Source organism: Notamacropus eugenii, chromosome 2 (genome assembly GCF_028372415.1).
Source record: "Notamacropus eugenii isolate mMacEug1 chromosome 2, mMacEug1.pri_v2, whole genome shotgun sequence".
In the NCBI taxonomy this organism is placed as follows: Eukaryota; Metazoa; Chordata; class Mammalia; order Diprotodontia; family Macropodidae; genus Notamacropus; species Notamacropus eugenii.
This window is the reverse complement of record NC_092873.1, coordinates 419,160,848-419,166,847: the sequence shown is the minus strand read 5'-3', so window position 1 is coordinate 419,166,847 and position 6,000 is coordinate 419,160,848. Positions and strand designations below refer to the sequence as shown.

The 6,000-nt window shown below is 36.5% G+C and overlaps 1 long non-coding RNA gene across 1 annotated transcript in view; it reads right to left on the bottom strand.

The window, feature by feature from the left end:
* Positions 1-1,567: 1,567 nt before the first annotated feature.
* Positions 1,568-6,000, bottom strand: part of LOC140524129 (uncharacterized) — a 37,483-nt gene continuing 33,050 nt past the window's right edge. Inside the window, exons 2-3 of the long non-coding RNA XR_011973576.1 lie at positions 2,980-3,109; positions 1,568-1,873 (exon numbers count right to left, since the gene is read on the bottom strand). This is a non-coding gene — a long non-coding RNA (uncharacterized lncRNA). The remainder of the gene's footprint in view (positions 1,874-2,979; positions 3,110-6,000) is intronic.

The following is a 6,000-nucleotide window of genomic DNA, read 5'->3' as shown; positions in this document are numbered from 1 at the left end:
AAACCAGCCTGCCCTTCTAATAATTCTTGGCTCACCTACTGCTGAAGCTTAGCTTGCAGAATCTTAAGTATAATTTAACTTGAACATTCTTTGGCATTACTTTTCTCTAGCTTGGGATGCAAACTGATCTTTCCCAATCTAATAACCACTGTTGAACTTTCCAAATTTGTTGACGTATTGAGTGCAGCATTTGATAGCATCATCTTTTAGGATTTTAAAAAACTTAACTGGAATTCTATCACCTGTACTAACTATATTGTTAGCGATGGTTCCTGAGGCTCTCTTAACTTCATTCTCCAAGATATCTGGCTCTTGATCAGTAGTTACAGCATTGTGTTTATCTCTGATGTTAATATCTTTCTTGTATAGTCTTTTTGTGTATCCTTGCTAATCGCTCTTCTTAAGCTCTTCTACTTAAGTGCCTGTCATTTTTGTCTTTTATCATGCTCATTTTTGTATGAAACATTCCTTTGATATCACTAATTTTCTTGAAGAGATGTTTTATCTTTCCTATTCCATTGTTTTCTTCTATTTCTTTGCATTGTTTATTTAAGAAAACCTTCTTCTCTCTCCTTGCTATTCTCTGAAATTCTGCATTCAGTAAGGTATATCTTTCCCTTTTTCTTTTACCTTTTGCTTTCCTTCTTTCTTCAGCTATTTGTAAAGCCTCATCAGATAGCCATTTTGCTTTCTTGCTCTTTTATTCTTTTGAATGTTCTTTTTTGTTTGTTTGTTTGTTATTGTCTCCTGCACAACACTGATAACCTTTACCCATGGTTTTTCAGGCACTCCATCTACTAGATCTAATCCCTTAAATTGATTCATCAAGTCCACTTCATATTCATAAGGGATGTTGTTTAGGTTATATCTATGTGGAGTGATGGTTTTCCCTACTTTCTTCAATTTAAGAATGAATTTTGCAATAAGAACTCATAATCCAAGCTACATTCAGCTCTAGGTTCTTGTTTTAACTGACTATATAAAGATTCTCTACCTTCAGCCGCAAAGCATATAATCAATCTGATTTTGATATTGACCATCTGGTGACATCCATATGTAGAGCTGACTTTTGGGTTGTTGAAAAACAGTGTTTATTAGGACCAGTGAGTCATCTTGACAAAACTGTACTAATGTCTGTGCTGCTTCACTTTATACTCCAAGACAAAACTTGCTACTTATTCCAATTACCTTTTGATTTCCTACTTTAGCATTCCAATCCCCTAGGATGAATGTGTCACTTTTTGGGGGTGGGGGGAGGGTGTTATTTCTAGAAGATGTGGATCTTCATAGAACTGAAAAGACAGATGTGAGTGCTTCTCTCTCTGGTAACCATATATGTATTGCTTATGGTCAGACAGTTGGAAGCCCTGTCTGTTGATCTTTATTTCTCTGTTTGTATCTTCTCTGAAGTTCAGGGTACGGCCTTTTTCCTCTGAACTAAGTGAATGATACATGTTCTTGAATAATGTGATTGTTGACCCCTCAAAAGTTGCTTTCTTTTTACAAAAACAGATCTAAGAACCTGTACAGCAGACCCTCCTGTGTATATCAGGGTCCTTGTTGTTACATAGTATATATACTGATCGCCTAAATTCAATTCACCCTTTCTCATTCATTTAAATTCACTGACACCCAAGATGTCAATTTTTAATCTTTCAGTCTCCTGTTTGACCACATCTAGCTTACCTTGGTTCATAGATCTTTCATTCCAGGTTTCTATATGACATTGGTCTTTACAGCATCGGACTTTCCTTTTATCACCAGACACATCCACAAATGAACTTTCTTTTCCCTTTTATTTTGTCCATTTCGTTAGTTCTACAGCCCCTTGTAGTTGGCTTCCACTCTTCCTCAGTAGCATGTCGGATACGTTCTGAAATAAAAGTTGCATCTTCTGGAGTCATATCTTTTGCTATTTTAATATTGTCCATGAGGTTTTCTTGACAAAGATACTGGAGTGGTTTGCCATTTCCTTGTCTGACGGATCACTTTTTGTCAGAACTCTCCACTACGACTTGTCTGTTTTAGATAACCCTGCATAGCATAGTTCATAGTTTCATTAAGCTATGCAAGCCCCTCTACCTTGACAACACAGTGATCCAGGATGGGGATTAACTCATACAGAGTTTTATAAGACCACAGATGAGGCACTTTTTTCAAATTTTTTTTTTCTCTTTCTTTTGAGAAATGAGATTAAGGTGAGAACATCATCATTCATTCAATCCTATGAAAGCTCCAATTAAGCTAGATAATAAATCAATATAAAAGTTTTGTCTTACAGTTAAAATCTATAAAAGGACCATAGGCATCCATAGAGTGTAGTCAAAGTATGCCAACACAGCTTACAAGTAACATTACCATTGGACAATATTTTGTATATAGCCATAGCAAGGACTGAATAAGAAAGTTTTGAGCAAGTTATATAGATATAAAAAAAAAAAAGAGTGGCAGTATGGGAAAGTGGATAGAGAGCCAGTACTGGATTTAAGAAGGACCTAGGTCCAACTATAGCTCTGACACATCACAGCAGTGACCACTGACAAGGAATTTAATCGCTCAGTGCTACATACAGCCCTGTGAGATTTAGGTTACAGAAGAGATACTAATATCTCTAGGTACAGGAAGTCCAGATTTCCTTTACACACACACACGCACACACACACACACACATTTGCTGAAATGAATTAAGTACTAAAAAAAATTTAGTCATCATCACAAAGCATTTATTAAGCATCTACTATGTTCCAGGCACTGTGCTTAGTGCTAGGGATACAAATAAAGGTAAAAATAGCCCCTGACTTTAAAGAATTCCCATTATAATGGGTAACAACATGGAAACAGCTGTGGATAGATAAAATACATATCCACTAAATTGAAAGTAATCTCAGAGGGAAGGCAATTCTTGTAGAAGGTGATGTTTTAGATATTTAGATGGGAAAAATTTTCTAGTGACAGTGAATGTTGCACAGTGAATTTTACCTGTAGCATGGATTGTAGGGATTCAGTGGTAGAGTGTAATCAGCTGGAAGTCCAGAGACATGAGTCCCACTTTTGCAGCGTCACTGTAACTCTTCCTTCAGGATGTGCTGATCTTCTTTCTTCAGTAATGCTGTTCCAGGAAGGAGATTACAGGGGACCTTTTATTAAGTCAAGGCAATTATTGGAAGAAACTTATCTAAGACATTCAGATGGAGCCCTTAAAGAGAGTTGGCAGAGATGAAAAAGATTCTGTATTAGTCACCATAAACATTTCATCATGAAAGCAATGGGACTGCCAGTTCAGAATCTAAAGACAAGTACTCTCTCCAAATAGGATGTCTATAGCAGGGCCTGATAGCAGTCAAGGCTATCAGACTTCTAATTTTCCTTATGACAAAATGTTTTAAGGGATCTTTCCAACAAAATTGACAGTGTTTACTCTAAAGAAGACCAAGAATTCTTGGTTGGGAGTGATATACAATAAATTGATCAGAAACATTCTTACCAGCTTTAAGTCACCACACCAATATTTTAGAGGCTTAGACAAAATAACACCAAAATTCTGACATGGCTAATAATTGTTAAAATTGTAGGCTCACCTCTAAATTTCATAGAAGTCATTAAGCATTCTATCTGCATTGTTTTATGTGTTTTGTTGAGCCAACAACTAGATGGTGGTAAAACATGCCTGGATTCAGTGTCTAGCCTTGATACTGGCTTACTGTTTGGTCTTTGACAAGTCACTTCCATTTTCCATCTCAGTACTTGGCATGCAAAGACAAAAATGAAATAGTCCTTACCCTCAAGGAGCTTATATTTTATTGAAGGTTGGAGAACAACATAGACAAAAATAAACATTGAAAAATAGGTTTACACTACTAGGTCTATATCCTCAAGAGATTAAAAAAAAGCAAAAGGATCTATATGTACAAATATATTTATAGTAGCTCTTATAATGATGACAAAGAATTGTCAGTTGAGGGGATGGCCATCAATTGCGGAATGGCTGAACAAATTGTGGTAGATGATTGTGAGGGAATACTATTATAAGAAATGATGAGCAGGATGCATTCAGAAAATCCTGGGAAGACTTTGTATGAACTGATACAAACTGAAATGAGAAGAACCGGGAGAACATTGTACACAGTAACAGTAATATTGTACAATGATCAACAGGAAATGACTTAGTTATTCTCAGTAATACAATGATCTAAGACAGTTTCAAAGAACTTATGACAATAAATGCTATCTACCTCCAGAGAAAGAACTGATGAAGTCTGAATGCAGATGAAAGCATATTTTTTCTTTATTTTTCTTGTTGTTCTTTTTTTGGGGGCCTGTGTTTTCTTTCACAGCAACTAAAATGAAAATATATTTTGCATGACTGCACATATATAACCTACATCAAATTGCTTGCCTTTCCAATAAGCGAGGGAGGAAAGACAGGGAAAGAGATAATTTAGAATTCAAAATTTAGAAAGATAGATGTTAAAATTGCTTTTACATGTAATTGGGGGAAAATAAAATATTAAATCATAAAAAAGGAAAATTTAGATTTAGGGACTGGACCTGTAATGTTCTTTGTTATAAGGAATTCCCAGATAAGGAAATTCTCTTTACCAATGTAAATTGGTACCTTCTTAAGTGACTTGTCCAGGTCACAAAGACATGATAAATACATTAGAGGTGGGATTTGAGTCAGTCAGGTCCCTTCCTTGCCTCAAGGCTAGCTCTCCAGCTTTTCTGCAGCACTGCCTTCTCATTTACAAAATAGAAACATAATAAATAAAAGGCAAGTTTGTGAGAATATGGCACTAGCAGCTGGTAGGATCAGGACAGGTATGATGCAGAAAGGAGGGTTTTGGTAGAGTTTTAAAAGAAACAGAAGATTCTATGAAGTAGAGGACAGAAGGGAGGGCATTCAAGGCAAATGTGTGTGCAAAGATGAATGAATTTGGTTTAAAATTCTGGCACTGCCACTTACTGCCTTGGAAAAATTATCCAACAATTCTATGCCTCAAATTTCCCTTCTACAGAGTGAGGGGTTGGAAGTAGGGGACCTTTAATATAGCTTAATTGGTTGAAGTATAAAGTGTAATGCCAGTTTTTAGTCTCACCAAACGTGGACCAGCAGGTTAAGTCCCCAGTCCCCTAAGTATTCTTGGGGAAACTGATGGTGCTATAGATTAGTTTTTAGCATTATATTTCATGAGCTCCCACCAGTGTGATCCCTTCAATGATCATCAATTGACATAAATGAGCCAGTGAGAATTAGTTTTTAAAAATTAATATTTATTAAAGTAGTATAATAAGAATGGTTAGTACAAAACATCCCCTCTAACCAGGAATGCACTCTCAAGTAGATAGAGTGTTCAGAGGAAAGTGAGTTCAAATGTATGGGATATGTGGCAAAAGGAGATAACTCATAGCTCTGGAGGTACTTTTGCTAGAAAACCTTCCCCCCCCCCCCAATTTATAGAGAGCTCATAAAGTCCCCGTTAGGTATGGTGAAGCTTTCTTCTGGGTTGTGTGTAGAATTATGAAGCATCTTTTCTTCAATGTTGTTTGTATTAGGCTCCCAACATCAACATTGCCATCAGCTGTTTCAAGCATGTGTCTAGGGCACTTAGGGACAATTTAAAAACTTCCAGACCTTTCAAAGTTTATGAGGTCTTCCTCTGGCCAAAGGAGGTGAGATAAAATACTGAGGCTCTTCTCCCTTCACCCTCAAGGGATTCCCTTTTAAGGACTTGGCTGGAATTATTCTCTTCTCTATGCTAGTCAGACTAGAATGCTCAAATTCCAAATTAGATTGCTATTTACCCAAAACCCTTAGGGGCTGAGTCTCCTCAAGAAATCCCAAAACACCTAGAATCACCTCATCTTATCCAAAAACTAGAAGCGTACCACTCCTTCCCAACAACTTTAATTCAGGTCCTTGGATTTAGCGTAGTGCCTATGATTGATTGATGGATTCAATAGAGATATCTTATGTAGGTTTTATTCACACCTAATTTGTAA